Source organism: Triticum urartu, chromosome 6 (assembly GCF_003073215.2).
Source record: "Triticum urartu cultivar G1812 chromosome 6, Tu2.1, whole genome shotgun sequence".
In the NCBI taxonomy this organism is placed as follows: Eukaryota; Viridiplantae; Streptophyta; class Magnoliopsida; order Poales; family Poaceae; genus Triticum; species Triticum urartu.
Genome location: NC_053027.1, coordinates 468,211,241 through 468,232,624, shown reverse-complemented (window position 1 = coordinate 468,232,624; position 21,384 = coordinate 468,211,241).

Here is a 21,384-nt window from a genome sequence, read left to right as displayed (position 1 = left end):
CCAGAGACAATTTTCCAAGCAGTTATCTTCATCTTCTGCGGGACCAAGGACTGCCAAACAACATTCCAAAGGGAACAAGAGCCATTCGCCGCTGAACTTGAGGCTCCTCCAGAGAAGACAGTATCATGGTCGCATGTGGCTAATTTGTAGGCACTTTTTACCGAGAACACTCCACTCTTTTCTGGGAACCATGAAATAAAGTCCGTACGCTGCCTTGGGGATATGCGTATCTTCAGAATTTGTAAGACATCCATCTCCCAGGAATACTCGCAAAGACGGTCAGCCCTCCATGCTCCATTGGCATCAATAAAATCAGACACACGGTTCAGACGGCATGTACCCTTCGGGGTGATTGGACGAAAGGAGGACGGTCTTGGGATCCAGGGATCTCGCCAAGTCCTAATCTGCTCCCCGTCACCCACACGCCATATGACACCTTTGTTCAGCAATTCCAACCCATAAAATATCCCTTTCCACACTACGAACCAGTGTTAGGAAACACGGTGTCCAACAATTGACCATGAGGATAATACTTAGCCTTCAACAATCTCGCACAAAGGCTGTCCGGGGAGTCAAGTAATCGCCAAGCTTGCTTCGCAAGTAATGCTTGGTTGAATGCACGCATGTCCTTGAAGCCCATGCCCCCATGGACTTGGGGAGTCTCATTCTGTCTCAACTCATCAATGCCATTTTCTTCTTGCCATTCTCCACTCCCCACCAGTACTGACGTATCATGCGGGTGAGCTCATCAGAAACAGAGGGGAAGTTTGAACACGCTCATGACATATGCGAGGATAGCTTGAGCGACAGATTTAATCAGGACCTCTTTGTTACCTGACGGCATATATTGCTCACTCCAATTAATTAGTCTCTTCCTGAGACGCTCTTGAATAGTCTCAAATTTGCCTTTATGCATCCTTCCATCCGGGACTGGAAGACCCAGGTGTCGGTGTCAAAACCGGCGGATCTCGGGTAGGGGGTCCCGAACTGTGCATCTAAGGCGGATGGTAACAAGTGCCGGGAGACACAATGTTTACCCAGGTTCGGGCCCTCTCGATGGAGGTAATACCCTATTTCCTGCTTGATTGATCTTGATGATATGAGTATTACAAGAGTTGATCTACCATGAGATCGTAGAGGCTAAACCCTAGAAGCTAGCCTATGATTATGATTGTTCTTGTCCTATGGACTAAACCCTCCGGTTTATATAGACACCGGAGGGGGCTAGGGTTACACAGAGTCGGTTACAAGGGAGCAGATCTACATATCCGAATTGCCAAGCTTGCCTTCCACGCAAAGAAGAGTCCCATACGGACACGGGACGAAGTCTTCAATCTTCTATCTTCATAATCCAACAGTCCGGCCAAAGGATATAGTCCGGCTGTCCGAGGACCCCCTAATCCAGGACTCCCTCAGTAGCCCCTGAACCAGGCTTCAATGACGATGAGTCCGACATGCAGATTGTCTTCGGCATTGCAAGGTGGGTTCTTCTCCAAATTCCGAATACCTGTCGAGTAGTGTTCGGCTTCCCATGAATGTTGCACTCCTTGGCTTATGCGCCTAATAATGGCTATCCTCCACGTGTTGGGTGAATGCGAGAAGTCGGGGCATTTTTACACTTGCCACCCTAACCATGTGAGTAAATCGTATATTTAAAGAGACGGGGATCCTTAGATCCAGATCACACCATCCTCCCACAGCGAGTATCCATCGGAGTGCGCCGGGAAAAGTCCATCCCATCATGGCTGGCCATCGCAGCTCGTCCTCTCGCTCCCGTAGCCCTAAGCCAAGCAATTGGAAGAAGTGTTCCGTCCCCCATGGCCAATTAGTAGAGTTACAGACCCAGGGGTTTCTCCCTCCAGCGTATATGGTCCCCGTTCGAGTCGGACTTGCCACTTACAACGGCAGGGAGCAAGCGGAGAGCTTTCCCAACCCATCCATGGGGGAGCGGGTATGCCTTGTCCCTTACTTATTAAGGGGGCTTGGATTTCCAATCCATCCGTTCCTCCGCGGGCTCCTGGAGTTCTACGGCCTCCAGCTGCATAACTTTACTCCCGCCTCCATATTACACACCGCTGGCTACGTCGCCCTTTGTGAGCTGTTTTTGGGATGCGAAGCTCATTTCGAGCTATGGAAGAGGCTATTCTGCCTCGTACCCCATACACACGAGGGGTCAATATATCAAGTGGGCGGAGTCGAGATATGGCGCATCGCCGGGACCGGATACCTGTTCGGTACTCCGAAGAAGACATCCGAAGACTGGCCTTCGAAGTGGTTTTATATGGAGGACGTCCCCCTTTCAGACCCTATTCGGATGGGCCTTCCTGAGTTCAATAACGCCCCTTTGAAGAAACGCCACAGCTGGCGCCCTAGGAGCCCCCAGGAGGAAGATAACAGAGAGGTCCTTCACCTAATGGGCCGGATAAAAACACTAGCCAAATCAGGATTGACAATAATCGAGGTTATGTCAATATGTATAATGCGGGGGGTGCAGCCACTTCAATGTCGGGGACAACCCATGTGGCACTTTAATGGAGAAGACGATGCCACCCGCTGCGGTCGTAAGGGACCGGACTCCGTCGCTGCTCTAGCGAAAATACCGTCCGATTTATATAAAGGAGAGGAAGAGGAGTTCATCCGCATTAAGCCACGGGATGGATTCTCCATGTACAACCCCCCAGACTGGGTGAGCTGCTACTTTCTATTCCAGACCTTCCCGCATTCTTCGTCATAAGTATTTACCTTGCTATTTCATAGCAGGAACTTCGAAAAGCTGTGAGGGAGGTCCACGGCCCATCTCCACAACCAGAGGACCCTGACCGGGCCCTCGACCCCGGACTCGAAGAAGATCCGGACACATTTGTGGAGCTCATCGACATGACGTTCTATCGGTTAAGTTGTGACGGTGCCTTGGTGGCCATCATAGCCGATTATCCTGGATTGCTCCCTACATCACATGTAAGTAAAACCGGAGTCCCAACTTCTGAGAAGGATCCCTTTTTTCGCACTTCACCTACTGCACACATATGGTGTCTTATAGGGAAGGCCCTCGGGACGCCATGCGGAACCCGTAGTGACTCAACAACGAGGGGCACCAAAGCCGGGTAGGCTTAAAAGGAAGGCGGTCAGGACTGAGACGTCGTCGTAGAGGTATGAAAAAGAACCCCGCTCCGTGGTTGTCGTCTTTTAAAATATAATAATGCCCATGGTTCCTGGCAGGAAAAACGCTCGCCGGACCATATCCGGAGAGCCTGCTAGCCAAGCCTCCACCGGTCGGGCTCCAGAGCCGGACTTAGAGGCAGACGCTAACGTGGGGCCAACACCGGATGTTCCTCCTATAGAGGATGCGGATAGGCTGTCCGCTACGAATTCTGAAGTGGAGAGTGCCATGAATCACATGCGTCGCCGGGCCGTACTCTGCGACGCTTGTTTCTCTCAAGAGGCATTCGATGCCTTCAACTTAGGAGACGCATACATCCGAGCTGCTCAAAATGGTCTTGCCCGAGCCACGGACCAGTATGTAAAGGATATACGGGAAAGAAAATCTAATAGTTATGTATATCAATATCCCCCGAGACTTGAAACAGTTGGCACAACTGATTTAAGGATCATTGTTTGCATAGGTTCTTACGGAGAAGAATACCTGAAAGTGCGTTATATCGACTAGAGGGGGGGTGAATAGGCGATTTTTATGAAAGTCTTCAAAACGTGAGAGTTATGAAGACAAACAGTGAATATTATGCCTATTACTATGCAGCGGAAGTTAGATTACACTAGGCCAGCCATGGTCATGTATTCAATAGAATGAAAGCGCAATGGCAAATAGCTTCAGTGTAATAAGGATCAGGTAGGAAGAAGTTATGAAGCCAAACAGATCATACATTCATGTTGTGAAGATAAAAGATAAAGCAAGCATGCAATGGCTTCACAATGAATAACTGTAAGTGAAAGGAAGTGAAGATGAAACCAGTGACACGTTGAAGACAATGATTTGTTGGACCAGTTCCAGTTGCTGTGACAACTGTACGTCTGGTTGGAGTGGCTAGGTATTTAAACCAAAGGACACACAGTCCCGGACACCCAGTCAAGGACACTTAGTCCAAGACACCCAGTCCTCACCATTTTCTCCTTGAGCTAAGGTCACACAGACCTCGCGCAATCACTCAGGTAAGTCTTCAAGGTAGACTCCCAAACCTTCACAGACTTCGTTCACTGGCAATCCACAATTTCTCTTGGATGCTCAGAACGCGACGCCTAACCGTCTGGAGGATGCACAGTCCTCAAGTGTAATAAGTCTTCAGATCACACAGACAAGAAGACTTAAGTGATGCCCAATTTACTCTGGCTCTGGGTGGTTAGGGCTTTTCTCCTCACTAGGAATTTTTCTCTCAAAGGCTTCGAGGTGGGTTGCTCTCAAACGACAAAAGCCGTGCACTGAAATCTGAGCAGCCAACCGTTTATGGTTGTGGGGGGTGGACTATTTATAGCCACTTGGCAACCCGACCTGATCTGTCCGAAATGACCCTGGGTCACTAAGGAACTGACACGTGTACCAACGGTCGAATTTTGAACTCACACAGCAACTTTACTTGGGCTACAAGTAAAGCTGACTTGTTTGACTCTGGACAAGATTTTCTCTCAAAGTCTTCACTTGAAGACATAGGATTTGAATTAGGCATCACTTCAGTCATTCTGACTGGTTCTCTTGGACCCCACTTAACAGTACGGTGATTCCTATGACACAACATAAATGAAGTAAAACTACGAAGGATCTAAGTCTTCGAGTTCCATAAGCTTCATAGGGAGTCTTCTCATGTCATTGTCTTCAATATGAATATCTTCATAAACCACCATTGTCTTCAATGTCTTCGTACATTTTTAGGGGTCATCTCTGGTAATAAAACCGAATCAATGAGGGACTTCTACCTGTGTTTTCCTGCAATTCTCACAAACACGTTAGTCCCTCAACTAGGTTTGTCGTCAATACTCCAAAACCAACTAGGGGTGGCACTAGATGCACTTACAATACCCGGTTATCTCAAGAGCTGGAGGAGTGCAAAGCCCAGCTACGGGCCACAGTTTCCGCAATGAAGGAGTCCGAGAAGGCCCCATCTGGTAACACCTGTTTCTATCTAAAAGAATGACATGTACCAGTTAGTATTCGGCATGCATGCAAATCTAACAATAGATTCTGCAGATGATCCCGGAGTGAATTCGGAGGTCGTGCGAGGGAATGAGCAACATGCTCAATGACAGTTAAAGGCTGGCGAGCGCATGCTTACGCAGGTTAGGCGGGAGAAAAACGATCCCCAAGATGCCAATACCCGGCTAGGCGTTGAACTGAAAGATGTTCGGGCCCAACTTGCTGACTCCGTAAAGGAGAATAAGAGGCTTCGACGCGGCATTTTTAGTAAGTGCTTGAACGAACTTTTATAGAGTTTGGCGAAGAAACCGGCTAACAGAGTTATATCTGTAGGTATGCTGACGGGTCGTCCCGCAGAGGAGATGCCCGGGTCTGCGGGTGATCTTCTGCCAAGGCTCTCACAACTGCACGAACAAATTCGTCAGCTGATGCAGGGCATTGCCCAAGCCTTGTGGCCATCCGCCTCCCTGCCAGGAGGCATGGGGGAGCTTGTAGAGATGCTCAAGGGAGCGCGGCGGCGCTTCCGATTATGGAAGATATCAGGCTACCGACAAGGTGTAAGGGAAGCCTGGGCCATGGTGAAGACGCGATATACCAAGGCTGACCCGAACCACATGGCCGAGGTCGGACCTATAGGGTCTGATGGGAAAGAGATCCCTGTCAGTTTGGTGTATGACCAGTTGAAATTAGCCGCAAAGTATTCCCAACAGGATTGTAGGCTAGACAGCCTGTTGGATGGTATAGAAGAAGAATTTAGTCAGTCTAAGTAACTGTGTACTTCAAGTGACATATATTGTCCTTAGCCGGATTGTATTTGTCATGGCAGACCTTTTCACTTCGACCTCCAGACCCGATAGTCCGGAGTGTATCCGAATACCTGCTCAGTTATGTAAAAACCGGGGTACACGTGGAAACCAGGCATAGGGGTCATAAGTGCTTGAACAGACAAGTACCCAACTAGCTATGTTATATTACATGGATAGTAAGAAACATCTTCCAGGGAGAATAGTTCCGTTAAGGGTTCCTTTCCCTGGGTACGCATGCATTAAGGTGCATGTCTGAACTGCGAAAAGAGACATGGGATATAAACATCTGGGGGCATGTATTACAATAAATAAAAGTCATCTTTTGTTCACCGACCGAATATTCCCTTAAGAACGCTAGCTTTCGGCTTCACCCAGTCTGAGGTACACATCCGGCTGACCCGGTAGTAACAATCGCAGAGGTGCTCCCCTTATGCCCTAGCCGAATTAACGGGAACGTAGGGCATAAACACAAGAGCCAGGCAACCCAGCTTGGCCAAAACTGAAGTCATATCGATGCATATAATGGCGAAGAAAAAGGTACATGTGGAAAAGTAACACATGTGCGGGGGCATAGAGCCCGGAACATAGTTATATTAAGCTTCTGTATAGGAAGCCCCCAGGTATAATGAGCACACCTAGCGTGTCAAGATTGTGTAGTCAAGACACATTTTAACCTTTTAAGGTCGTGAAGAAAAAGGGAAGAAAGAAAGAAAGAAAGAAAAGACAGATAACGGATATATAAAAAATTGACGGAGGTAAGGAGATAAACACAGAGTCCGACACTAGGCGTAGAACCTTCGGAGTCTGGTTGTGTTCCATGGATTTGGCTCGAGTCGACTGTCCAATGCATCCCGCAGACGGTACGCTCCACCGGTCAGAACTTTGTCAATAACGAAGGGACCTTCCCATTTGGGCTTGAGCTTGTTCTTTTTCTTCTCCGGTAGGCGTAGAACGAGTTCGCCAATGTTATAAGTTTTGGCCCGTACTTCTCTGCTTTGATACCGCCGAGCCTGTTGCTGATAGAATGCAAAGCGGGCTTTTGCCACGTCACGCTCCTCCTCCAGGGCGTCCAAACTTTCCTGCCGATCAAGCTTGGCTTCTTTCTCTTCGTACATGCGCACTCGAGGAGAGTCATGAATGATGTCCCAGGGTAGTACCGCCTATGCGCCGTACACCATAAAGAACGGTGTGTATCCGGTAGTGCGATTCAGCGTGGTCCGCAGCCCCCATAGTACGGAGTCAAGCTCCTCCACCCAGTGCGTATCTGATTCCTTCAAGGATCGCACTAATCTAGGTTTAATGCCGCTCATGATAAGACCATTTGCTCGCTCGACTTGAGCGTTAGTTTGCGGGTGATAGACAGAGGCATAATCGAGCTTAATGCCCATGTTGCTGCACCAAGTTTTTACATCGTCGGTTGTAAAGTTCGAGCCGTTATCAGTGATGATGCTGCGGGGGACACCGTAACGGTGTACAACCCTGGATATGAAGTCTATCACTAGTCCGGACTCGGCCGTTTTAACTGGTTTGGCTTCTATCCTTTTGGTGAATTTATCCACCATGACCAATAGGTATTTTTTTTCTTATGGATTCCCCCTTTAAGGGGTCCGACCATGTCAAGCCCCCAGACCGCAAAGGGCCAAGTAATGGGGATTGTTTGGAGAGCGGTAGGTGGCATATGGCTTTGGTTTGCAAAAAGCTGGCAACCGACACAACGTTGAATGAGGTCATGTGCGTCTGCTCGGGCCGTCGGCCAGTAAAAACCTATATGGAAGGCCTTGCTTACAAGGGCCTAAGTTGTGGCGTGGTGGCCGCCAAGTCCAGCATGAATTTCTGCCAAAAGTTGTCGTTCTTCCTCTTCGGAGATGCACCTTTGAAGTACTCCGGTAGCGCTTTTCTTATAAAGCTCTCCCTCGTGGACCTTGTAGGCTTTAGACCGCCGCACAATGCAACATGCCTCTTTTGGGTCATCAGGGAGTTCTTGCCTAGTTAGGTAAGCCAAGAAGGGTTCTGTCCACGTGGCGATGACAGCCATAATCACGTGGGCCGAAGGTGTTATTCGGTGGCAAAGCCTCCGATTACGTCAGAGTGTTCGGGGTCTGGTGTTGTGGCCGGATCCAGACTATTTTTGCTGGTCTCCCCTTCCCACACCACGGATGGCTTAAACAGCCTTTCCAAGAAGATATTAGGTGGGACAGGGTCACGCTTAGCGCCGATGCGGGCGAGGATATCCGCCGCTTGATTGTTTTCTTGGACCACATGGTGGAATTCGAGGCCCTCGAACCGAGCTGACATTTTGAGGATGGCATTGCGGTAAGCCGCCATTTTTGGGTCCTTGGCGTCAAAGTTCGCATTTATTTGAGATATTGCAAGGTTCGAATCCCCCTGCACGTCTAGGCGTTGAATGCCCATGGAGACTGCCATCCGGAGACCATGCAACAGGGCCTCATATTTTGCTGCATTGTTGGAGTCTGTGTATAATATTTGGAGTACGTATTGGACTGTATCTCCGGTGGGGGATGTCAGGATGACGCCTGCCCCCAGACCAGCCAGCATCTTAGAGTCGTTAAAGTGCATGATCCAATTGGAGTACGCGTCGTACTCTTTAGGGAGTTCAGCTTCCGTCCATTCGGCGAAGAAATCAGCCAATACTTGCGACTTAATGGCTTGTCGTGGTTTATATGTTATGTCGAACAGGAGGAGATCGATAGCCCATTTGGCAATCCGGCCCGTGGCATCGCGGTTATTTATTATGTCGTTGAGTGGTACTTCGGAGGCCACCATAATTGAACACTCTTGAAAGTAGTGTCATAGTTTCCGGGATGCCATGAAGACCGCGTATGCTATCTTTTGATAATGTGGGTACCATGATTTGCATGGATTGAGGACGGTGGATACGTAGTATACCGGCTTTTGAAGTGGGAACTTATGTCCGTCCGTCTCTCATTCGATGACGAGCACTGCGCTTACAACTTGGTGTGTTGCCGCTATATATAACAGCATTGGTTCGCCGACATTTGGCGCAGCCAAGATTGGGTTGGTGGCCAATACGGCTTTTATTTCTTCCAATCCGGCCGTGGCCGCATCCGTCCACTCAAAGTGTTCGGTGCATCGAACAAGGCGATAAAGAGGTAGTGCCTTTTCTCCTAATCGGGAGATAAAGCGGCTTAAGGCAGCCACGCATCCAGTTAATTTCTGGATTTGCTTGAGGTCTGTTGGGATAGCCAACTGTGACAAAGCTCGGATTTTAGCCGGATTTGCTTCAATTCCTCTATTGGAGACGATGAAGCACAAGAGCTTTCCGGCGGGCACGCCAAAAACGCATTTTTCCGGATTGAGCTTGATGTCATATGTTTGGAGATTGTCGAACGTGAGCCTCGAGTCCTCTATTAAGGATTCGACGTGTCTTGTTTTAATGACCACATCGTCTACGTATGCCTCCACTGTTTTGCCGGTTTGTGTTTCCAGACATGTCTGAATCATGCGTTGATAGGTTGCACCAGCATTTTTGAGCCCGAAAGGCATGGTGTTAAAACAGAAGGGCTGTATGGAGTGATGAATGCCGTTGCGGCTTGATCGGGCTCCGCCATCTTAATTTGATGGTATCCAGAGTATGCGTCGAGGAAGCACAATGATTCGTGTCCTGTGGTAGCATCGATAATTTGATCGATGCGGGGGAGGGGGAAGGGATCCTTGGGGCAAGCCTTGTTAAGGTCCTTGAAATCGACACATAGGCGCCAGGATTTGTCCTTCTTTGGACCATCACCAAGTTTGCTAGACAGTCCAGATGTTTTATTTCTCTAATGAATCCGGCCTCGAGTAACTTGGCTAGCTCTTCTCCCATGGCTTGTTTCTTAGGCTCAGAGAAACGCCGAAGAGTCTGCTTGACCGGCTTGAACCCCTTTAGATTGTTAAGGCTATGCTCGGCCAGCCTGCGTGGGATTCCTGGCATGTCTGAAGGATGCCAGGCGAAGATGTCCCAATTCTCGCGCAAGAACTTCCGCAGTGTGGCGTCTGTTGTGGGGTTCAGCTGTGCCTCGATGGATGCATTCTTGGTTGCCAGATTTCTGATGCGATTGACGTCTTGCATGATGCTTCTCATCTGCCGTTTGAGCCAGTCGTGATGCCTATCTTGCTTTTGGTGAAGAGCCACAAGAAGCTCTCGGTCATTGAGTGCTCAAGCGCGCTTCTTGGGTCTCTTGGCAGCTGTGCTGTCAGTGGCTTCAGTTGATGCAGGGGCACGTGTGGTGCCAGCCATTGGATACACTCGGGAGAGAGCTTCAACACCTTCAATATTTTGAGTGAAGCTCTGGTGTTCTGCATTTTGAAGACTTAATGGTTGCTTGCCAGGCTCTGGATATATTGCTTCAGCAGATGTGTCCACATCTGGCAAAAATATCCTATGGTTGCGGGCTGAGGGTTGATAGGAGATTGCAGAGTGAAGCTTGATCAGCCTCATAACCCAAGGAGCATAGAACTTTAATCCAAACAGTTCTGAGGCAGATGCTGCAAAGTGACGGATGAAGAGATCCTGTGCATTGAAGCATTTGCCATGAAGAATGCAGAAGATGAGAGTCTTCATTGCACCATCGATTGTTGCATATCGAGAGTGTCCCTTTACAGGCCATAGAGTCCGCCTTATGATGTGATATATTGTTCTGGGCAGGTACTCTAAGTCTTCAATGAAGAACCTAGTTGGATAGGGTGCATTAGGAGTCAGTGGCTTCATTATTGAGAGCATCTGACTCATATCTGGCTCAGGACGCTGAAATATGCTCTCAATTGCTTCAGCATGGAGTTGGCACCCTTCTTCAAAGAATTCGCCAGGAGTGGGAAGGCCGGTAAGCTCAATTAGGTCGAAAGCATTGGCTTCATGATGGATATTGCCTGTCATCCACTCCAGAATCCTTGTCTTCGGATCTCTGTTATAGCCTTTGATATGCAAAGTGGCATAGAACTGGAGCAGAAGCTCTTCGTTCCAGTGCTCTTCATCAGTGATAAATGGCAACAAACCCACTTGCTTGAAGCAATCCAGTGCTTCTTCCAGACCAGGCAGACCAGCAACAGCTTCAACCTCAAGGCGCTTGTGAGGAAAGATGCGGCCTTGGTTGTATAGGATGCATGAATAATAGCTGCGCTGTTGATGGCTCCAGAACCTATCTGATACAATTCGTTCCCTTGAATAAGGGTTCTTGGAGCGGTCGAAAAACGTGTTATCTGCCCTGAAGCCGTTGATGTTGAAGGAACCAGGAGCTGATGCAGGACCTGGGAACCTTGGCAGTCGTGGGATCGGCTTCTGGACCTGGGGTCTGTACGCAATATGATAGTTGAATTGTGGTCCGGCAGCAGACTCAGGCACAGAATGTTCAGGAGCAGTAGCTTCATTGTCTTCTGAAGCTATTGTTGGGTTGGGCTCCACATTTGCTTCGGTGTTGTTTGTGGCAGCCTCAACATTTGCAGACTCAGGCACGTTCTCCTGGAGAACTGCTTCTTGTTGGTGTGGGGGAGTTGGAGCTTGTGGTATCTCTACATGCTCTTCGGCTGATGCAGCCGGAATGTCGTCAGCAGCCTGAGCCCTTGGCCCTTTGCGAAGCCTACGGAATGTAGGCGCCGGTGGAGTTGTAGTGGGTTGGGGCTCATCTTCCTCCTGTGGGAGATCTGCCCACGATGCATCTTGTGTGATTGGCGTCAATGGACGACCAATACTGATCAGTTCGCTTGTCTCAAGCTGAGGAAGGGTTGCATCACCTTGCACATTGTCTTGGAGACCAATGTCTTCAGCAGCGTTGGGTTCGTCTGCTGGAATGTCTACAGCGTTGGGTTCATGCACAGTCAACTGACGATCTGCGTCAGGATAGCGGACGGAGAGTGGTTCAACTGTCAAGGGCTCTGTGGGAGCAGCCCGAGATTTCTTGGTCTTGCGCTTCTTGATGATGGGTTCAAAAGGAGAGGCTTCAGAATGTTTTCTCTTCTTAGCTTTAGCCTCTGCAGTCCGTGTCTTCTTGTGCTGTGAGGCGGTTGATCGACTCTTTGGCTTCGAGTCAGTCGTTGCAGCGGGGAAGACAATCGGAGCAGTTTCTGACCTTGGCGCTTCAGGTTCAGGCACAGCAGCCTTCTTTTTCTTCTTCGCGGCCATCCTGGGGTCAATGCCGGGACGCCCAAGTGCCTTGCGCTTCTCTGCCTCATTGTAGGCCTGCACGCAGCGATCAGCCAAAGTCTTCATGCGCTCTCGCGAGCCTTGAGCTTCAGCACGCGTCTTCAGAAAGTTCTCTTTCAGCTCGTGCAACATGATCTTGAAGTTTTTCACTTCTTGCATGCTGAGCTTGGCCACGTGCTTCTTGAACTGAGCCTTTTCATAATCAATTTTCTGCTTCGGTTCTACAATTCGCTGGGCTATTGCAAGTTCCGAAGCAATTGCACCTTGAAAGGCAACGCTGAGGCCTATGGGCAGCTGCAGATTGTTGAAGCTGATGTCCGGTGAGTCAAACCATTCATCGATGAAGTTGTGGATGATGGCGACATCAAACAGAGGCAGATTGTTGAAGATTTCAGCCTCCTCCTTGCTCTTGATGAGCTGCTCAAGAGCATCATCTCCAAGATCTTCATCGCTTGAGAGATCAATGGCTTCGCAGAGCAGAATGTCAGCAGTTGTGAGCTCTTTGCCTGTGTGTGGCTGAGGCTTCTTGGCTTCTTGGGGCTTGGACACTCGTGATAAGCCTTCTGACTGCATACTGGCTTCAGGAGGTGCAGTTGCTAAAGGCTTCACTCTTGCGATCTTGGGAGAAGCGGCTGGCTTTGAAGCTTTTGACTTCTTCTGCTTCGGCTTCGGCGCAGCAGGGGCGTCATCTGACTCAGTATCTGCTGGAGGGTCATTCACAGCAGTCCCTTGGACTAGGATGCGAGTGATGAGGCCTGCAAGATTGGCATACGGCCCGATGATATTGGGATCGGCGTCGCGTGTGCCATCTGCCCTTGGTGAGGAGGGACCAGGGTTGAAGTCAAGCCCAAATTTCTTCTTGTTTATCTTCGCTGACTGTTGTGCAAACTGAAAGTTGCGCTTGAAGAGATTATCATCGCGGCACCAGAGAAGTGATGACGGATGTGCTTCAGCTGGCTGTGGTCCTCTCACCATGCATGGATAGAAGCCTTGAGCAATGGCTTCGACTCTGGACCTGGGTACGAGATTTTTGTATAGTACGTCTCCCCACGGTCTCTTGATGGCGCACTTCTCCGCATATTCCTGAGTGACGAAGCGGTAGTGGAACCATTGCTCTGCCCAATATCTTCGAATCCATTGGATTCGTGTCTTGCGCTGACCATAGCTTTCTTCAGGATCAGTTTTGTACATCTCTGCCAATTCATCAGGCAGATCTTTGGACGTTTCACCACGTCGCTGTCTGCCTCCCTTCCTTGCTGCTGTTTCTGAGGCCATGAATAACTTGGAAGGCTTCAAGATGTTCAAAGGCTTCAAAGGCTTCCTTTTGCAAGAACTGGCTTCAGGAGAGTTGATGTGATACTGCAAGTACTCTGCAAATGAATGCAGACTATGAGAACCAAAGGATTCTCCCACGGACATGTACCTATGACAGCATTAAGGTGCGAGGGAAGGGGAAGAGGTCATATGCATTCTCAGAAGATTTTGAAGATAAATTGGTTTAGAAGACATAGACCTCATTGTGCGAAGATATTCACTCACAGATAAGAAGTTGGTTCCAGATTTGTACGAACCCACAGATCAGTACAAGTGAGGAATCTAACTACCTTATGAAGCACAAGTGAATATACTAGGCATGTCATGAGATGTAGCGAGATAACTAACTGATGTGAAGAGAAACTCCTTATGGCAGAAAGTGACTGAACTATGGGATCAAAAGAGGTTGTAAAAAGAGGTTTTATTTACCACACTTGGAACTGCTAGACGAAGTGAGAGTTGAGGTCGAGCAGTTCGATCCTCCGTGCCCTAACTTGGCGACGGAAGACACCTACGGCGACTGCGGAGAGAGCGATGTCCGCTGTCGGCGTGAAAACGGCGTCGGAGAGGTTGCGGCAGTGAAGCGCTTCGTCGCCGGCGTCGTCGAGTGCTAGCGGTGGCGCTAGGGTTCGTGCGAGGGTGGAAGAAGGAGATAATGACCGCAGTGAATCGTGTATTTATAGGGATAGAGGCGGCACTGCGCTATTACGCAGGTACCCCTGGTGGTTCGCATTTGAGGCACGCGTGGCCAGTTAGAGGAAGATTGGGATTTGTTCCACGTCCCACGCACGCCTAAATTGTCGGGCGGTCGTTCCTGCTTCTCCGGATCTTATGTGGAGGAATGAGCATTAAAAACGGACTTTTATGGTTGTCACTATGTCTTCAGCTGACATGGACACAGTGAAGACATTTGACAGTTTCAACAGAATGCATATGACTTGGAGAGATAGAGTTTGAGATAGAAAGCATAGAGAGGTTAGGGTCTGATCACATTCACTTAGTTCAAAAGATTCAACCAAGAAGACATAGCTATAAGTGAATGCTGTAGAGGACAGAACATCAGTACATATATATCCATATAATCAACGCAGTGAAGATAATCATGAAGACATATTGAGAATGAAGCCAAACCAAATGTGAAGACATTTAGAGGTAACGCCATGAGAGAAACACTTCAAAATGGAACGTTTGGTGGTGGCGTTACCCACCGTATAGGAAGTATTAGACCCAGACACGGCGCACAATTATCATGGCGCTCCGAAGTCAAATTCCACATTAATGTATTCACACTTAGAATGTATGTCTTCATTGTTTGAAGATATACGCTACTTCGTGTGTTGCACATCTAAGTTATCAACATGCTTAAGTGTTAGGATGTGTGCCTGATCACAGGACATTTGAGGATTCCAAGATATTTAGCTCACACCGTAACTTGCAAAATCTCTTCTCATCCAAGGGCTTGGTGAAGATATCTGCCAATTGCTCTTCAGTGTTGACGTGTATGATATCAATGTCTTCCTTCACAACATGATCTCTGAGAAAGTGATGACGAATTTCAATGTGCTTTGTCTTCGAGTGCTGAACTGGGTTGTTGGCAATCTTGATGGCGCTTTTGTTGTCGCAGTAAAGTGGCACTTGCTTCAGATGAATGCCATAATCTGAGTGTTTGCTTCATCCACAGAAGCTGAGCGCAGCAAGATCCAGCAGCAATGTATTCAGATTCAGCAGTGGAGAGTGATACACAGTTCTGCTTCTTTGAAGACCAACATACAAGTGATCGTCCCAGAAAGTGACATGTGCCTGATGTAGACTTGCGATCAACCTTGTCACCGGCATAATCAGCATCCGAAAATCCAACCAAATCAAACTCTGAGCCCTTTGGATACCATAATCCTAGAGTTGGGGTGTGAGCCAAATATCGAAGAATTCGCTTCACAGCTAAGTGATGCGACTCCTTTGGTGTCGCTTGAAATCGAGCGCACATGCAAACACTAAGCATGATATCTGGCCTAGATGCACATAAATAAAGCAAAGACCCAATCATGGAGCGGTATACCTTTTGATCGAACTCTTTACCATTGTCGTCGGGACCCAGATGATGCTTGGCTGGCATTGGTGTTATGAAGCCTTTGCAGTCTTGCATACCGAACTTCTTCAGGCACTCTTTAAGATATTTCTCTTGAGATATGAAGATGCCGTTGCGTTGTTGCCATATTTGAAGACCGAGGAAGAACTTCAGCTCCCCCATCATGGACATCTGATATTGCTCTTGCATCATGTATCCAAACTCTTCACTATACTTCTGATTGGTGCAGCCGAAGATAATGTCATCCACATATATTTGGCACACAAACAGTTCACCATCATATGTCTTCGTGAAAAGAGTGGGATCCAGGGAACCAGGTATGAAGCCTTTGCTTTTCAGAAAGTACTTGAGTGTATCATACCAGGCCCTAGGGGCTTGTTTGAGGCCATATAGTGCCTTGTTGAGCTTATATACCATATCAGGATGTTTTGGATTTTCAAAGCCAGGTGGTTGTGCAACATACACTTCTTCTTCAATCTTGCCATTGAGAAAGGCACTTTTCACATCCATCTGATAGAGAAGTATGTTATGATGATTTGCATAGGCCAGCAGTATGCGTATGGCTTCAAGCCTAGCCACAGGAGCAAATATTTCATCGAAGTCAATGCCCTCCACTTGAGTATATCCTTGAGCAACGAGACGAGCTTTGTTTCTGACAACTTGACCATGCTCATCTTGCTTGTTGCGGTATATCCATTTGGTGCCTATTATGTTGTGCTTCCGTGGATCAGGACGCTTAACCAGTTCCCATACATTATTCAGCTCAAACTGTTGAAGCTCTCCTTGCATAGCTTGAATCCATTCAGGTTCCATGAAGGCTTCTTCAACTTTCTTGGGTTCTGATATTGAGACGAATGCGAAATGCCCACAGAAGTTTGTTAGCTGAGTTGTCCTTGCACGAGTGAGTGGACCAGGTGCATTGATGCTGTCAAGTATTTTGTCAATTTGTACTTCATTTGCAACACGAGGATGTATAGGGCGAAGACTTTGCTCTTGTTGATCTATGTTGTCATTTGGAGGTATATCTTCAGGCTGAGCATTGTCTTCATGTGGATCAGGTGCTGAGATGATAAGTTCTTCTTCAGGATGAGCTTCAGAAGGTACAATTTCTCCAGTCCCCATAAGCTTGATTGATTCATTTGCTGGAACTTCATCTAGCGCATTTGGCAATTGCTCTCTTTGTGATCCATTGGTTTCATCAAATCGCACATCCACTGTTTCATCCACTTTGTAGTGGAAGAGATTGAAGACTCTGTAGGAGTGCGAATCCTTTCCATATCCAAGCATGAAGCCTTCATGTGCTTTTGGTGCAAACTTTGAGGTGTGGTGTGGGTCCTTGATCCAGCATTTTGCGCCAAATACTCTGAAGTAACTGATATTTGGCTTCTTGCCAGTTAGGAGTTCATAAGATGTCTTGTTCAGAAGCTTGTGAAGATAAACACGATTGATTGTATGGCATGCAGTATCAATGGCTTCAGTCCAGAATTTTCTTGGAGTCTTGTATTCATCTAGCATTGTTCTGGCCATCTCAATGAGTGTTCTGTTCTTGCGTTCGACGACGCCATTCTGCTGTGGTGTGTATGGAGCTGAGAATTCATGTGTGATGCCCAAGGTATCCAGATATGTATCAAGGCCAGTGTTCTTGAATTCAGTGCCATTGTCACTTCTGATGTGCTTTATCTTGGCGCCAAAATTGTTCATAGCTCGATTTGCGAAGCGTCTGAAGACATCCTGCACTTCAGTCTTGTAAAGGATTATGTGCACCCAAGTATATCTAGAATAATCATCAACAATTACGAAGCCATAGAGGCAAGCAGAAGTAGTAAAAGTTGAGTAGTGAGTGGGACCGAAAAGATCCATGTGAAGCAGTTCGAAAGGTTGAGTAGTGGTCATGATTGTCTTCGAAGGATGTTTTGCCCTTGTCATCTTCCTTGCTTCACAGGCACCGCATAAGTGATCTTTCTTGAACTTGACGCCCTCGATGCCTATGACGTGCTTTTTCTTCGCAAGGGTGTGGAGGTTCCTCATGCCAGCATGCCCAAGCCTTCGATGCCAAAGCCAGCATTCTGAAGCTTTTGCAAGAAGACATACTGCAAGTTGTGGTCCTGCTGAGAAATCTACCACATACAAATCACCTTTCCTATACCCTTCAAACACTAGAGATTTGTCAGATTCCATTAGCACCAGGCAGCGATATTTGCCAAACATTACAATCATATTCAAATCGCAAAGCATTGAGACAGACATTAAGTTGAAGCCAAGGGATTCAACAAGCATGACTTTATCCATGTGTTGATCCCTTGAGATTGCAACTCTACCTAGACCCAATACCTTACTTTTACCAGTGTCAGCAAATGTAATGTGGCTCTTGTCGGATGGACGTAAAGTTGAGTCCATGAGAAGGCTTCTTTTGCCAGTCATGTGATTTGTACACCCACTGTCAATAATCCATTCTGAAGACTTTGAAGTCACTGGTGTCGTACCCTACAGTGCAGTTAGGGGGATAGGCTTCACGAAGAGTGTTGTGAAGCATAAACATTTGACGAACCAGTGGGTTATGAAAACTTAGATCCAGATTAGGACTAATGGGGAGAGTAGCATGCGATTCAGGAGCAAAATACATAATGATGCCATTTGGGCATTTTATCTTGCGCCCCACAAGATTTTTAAGGTCCCCAGCAATATCATCAGAAGATTTTGTTTTTGTGCTGGAGACTTTTCCCTGCAAAAGAGAGTTAAGCTTTCTTAACCACCCACATCTTCAAGGGTGGCTTAGAAGCTATAAGTCTAAGTGCAGCATCTGAGAATTTTGGCTTTGAAGCCTTAGCAAACAGTCTAGCAGGGGGACAACAATACTCATAGGCATAGGCAGAATAATTTTTGGTCATATGAACATGACGGTTCGATGAACCGCTCTCATATTCATATGCCTGAGTATGGTTTCCCTGCAAAACATTTGCGTTAGTGTGACTCAGGTGAGTCCTCTGTCTGTATGAAGCCTTTGGACCGAGGTTTGTCTTCTTCAAGTGAGGTGTCATGAAGACATTCACAGGAAGATTTTCCAGACATGTTTTTGGAACCCAGATCTTCTTCATAGGCGGTCCATTCCTGCAGTTAGTACCAATGTACCTGGCAAACACTTCACCATTCTGATTCTTAAACAGTTTATAGTTTGCATCAAAGGATTCATCAATGATAATATGGTTAGCACAAGTGAAGCCAGATAAATTGGATGGATCTGCTGAAAGTTCCTTTGCAGCAACCCATGTGGTTTTGGGGTACTGCTCAGGTTTCCAGTAAGAGCCATCTGCATTAATTTTCCTCACGAACCCAACACCCTCTTTCCTAGGGTTTCGGTTCAGAATCTGCTTCTTAAGGACATCACATAGTGTCTGATGCCCTTTCAGACTTTTGTACATTCCTGTTTCAAGCAATGTCTTCAACCTAGCATTCTCATCAGCAATAGCAGTGGTATCCTCAGGAGAGGGGTTAGTTACCACGTTAACAGTTGAAGATATTGCAACAGTAGTAGCAGTGGAACATTCAGCAACAGAATTAGCATTATCACGCTCAATGCATTTAAGACATGGTGGTTCAAATCCTTCCTGAGCGGGACTGATCTGTTCGGAGCGAAGTGACTCATTTTCCTTTTAAAGATCTTCATGATCCGCTCTCAACTTCTCAAGATCTTGCTTCTTTTGAAGATAATCATAGGAGAGCTTTTCATGAGTAGTTGAGAGAGTCTCAAGACGATCTTCAAGTTCCTGATACTTAACGTGAAGATTTTTTATGTCTTCAATTAAGGATTCAGAACGAGTCATTTCGGCACCCAACAGATCATCACTTCTGTCTAACAGTTTTTGAATATGTTCCATGGCTTTCTGTTGTTCAGTTGCAATTTTAGCAAGTGTTCTGTAGCTAGGTTTTGAATCACATTCAGAGTCATCGTCACTAGATGTTTCATAGTGAGTAGTGCGTGTGTTTACCTTGGCACCGCGTGCCATGAAGCAGTAGGTAGGAGTGGAGTCATTCTTGTTATTTGCGTTGGTGTCGGTGATGCAGTCATTGTCTTCAGTGTTGAAGATGGACTTGGTGACGTATGTTGTAGCCAGACTCGCAATGCCAGAATCAGACTCCTCCTCAGACTCCACTTCTGCCTCCTCAGATGCGGACTCCTCTTCTGAATCCATCTCCTTTCCAACAAACGCACGTGCCTTGCCAGATGAGCTCTTCTTGTGTGATGAAGACTTTGATGAAGACTTGGAAGAAGACTTTGAGTGTTTCTTCTTCTTCTTGTCGTCAGAATCATATTCCTTGCTCTTCTTCTTCCTTCTGTTCTCATTGTCCCACTATGGACACTCAGAGATGAAGTGCCCTGTTTTCTTGCACTTGTGACATGTTTTCTTCTTGTAGTCATGAGCAGAACCTTCATCATTCCTTGAGCTTGATTGTGAAGATTTTCTGAAGCCTTTCTTCCTGGTGAATTTTTGAAACTTCTTCACTAGCATTGCAAGTTCTCTTCCAATGTCTTCAGGATCATCAAAACTGCAGTCAGATTCTTCTTCAGATGAGGAGACAGCTTTTGCCTTCAAGGCTCGAGTTCGCCCATAGTTTGGACCGTAGATATCTCTTTTCTCAGAGAGCTGAAACTCATGTGTGTTGAGCCTCTCAAGTATGTCAGACGGATCGAGTGTCTTGAAATCAGGACGTTCTTGAATCATCAGGGCCAGGATGTCAAACGAACTATCAAGTGATCTCAGCAACGTCTTGACGATTTCATGTTTGGTGATCTCAGTGGCGCCGAGGGCTTGAAGCTCGTTTGTGATGTCAGTAAGTCTGTCAAATGTGTGCTGGACATTCTCATTGTCATTTCGCTTGAAGTGGTTGAAGAGATTGCGAAGGACACTGATTCTTTGATCTCTTTGGGTTGAGATGCCTTCATTAACCTTGGAGAGCCAGTCCCAGACCAGTTTGGATGTCTTTAAAGCACTCACACGGCCATACTGTCCTTTGGTCAGATGACCACAGATGATATTCTTAGCAGTAGAGTCCAGTTGAACGAATTTCTTGACATCAGCAGCAGTGACACCTTCTCCAGCCTTGGGAACGCCGTTCTCGACGACATACCATAGGTCGACATCAATGGCTTCAAGATGCATGCGCATCTTATTCTTCCAGTAGGGATATTCAGTTCCATCGAAGACGGGGCAAGCAGCGGAGACTTTGATTATCCCTGCATTCGACATAGCTATAACTCCAGGTGGTTAAACCGAATCACACAGAACAAGGGAGCACCTTGCTCTGATACCAATTGAAAGTGCGTTATATCGACTAGAGGGGGGGTGAATAGGCGATTTTTATGAAAGTCTTCAAAACGTGAGAGTTATGAAGACAAACAGTGAAGATTATGCCTATTACTATGCAGCAGAAGTTAGATTACACTAGGCCAGCCATGGTCATGTATTCAATAGAATGAAAGCAACATTACCCGGACGCAGTGCCGGCCAAGGCACGGAAGGAGCCTCCATCCTGGGAAGAACTGACGAAGTCGCCGAAGATGGCATTTTTCCTTTCAGAATTTCATCCACTAAATACCGCCCTGCTAACCTAATGGATTTATAATAACTGTCCAAAAATTCAACCGTAGCAGGGATAGGTGGTGCCTCCTTACCATGGGTTTGGTCATTACGTAGTTGCCAAACGCGCTAAACTAACATGATGATCATGTCACGCACATCCTCTGAACACCTATAAAGAAGGTGCATGAGCCACTCTCTTCCATTACCAACTAGAGAGTCATCAGGAGGAAGGGGCCATCTTCTACGCATGTGCAGCCAAACCTGTCGCGCATGATCACATGCAATCAAGGCATGATAGG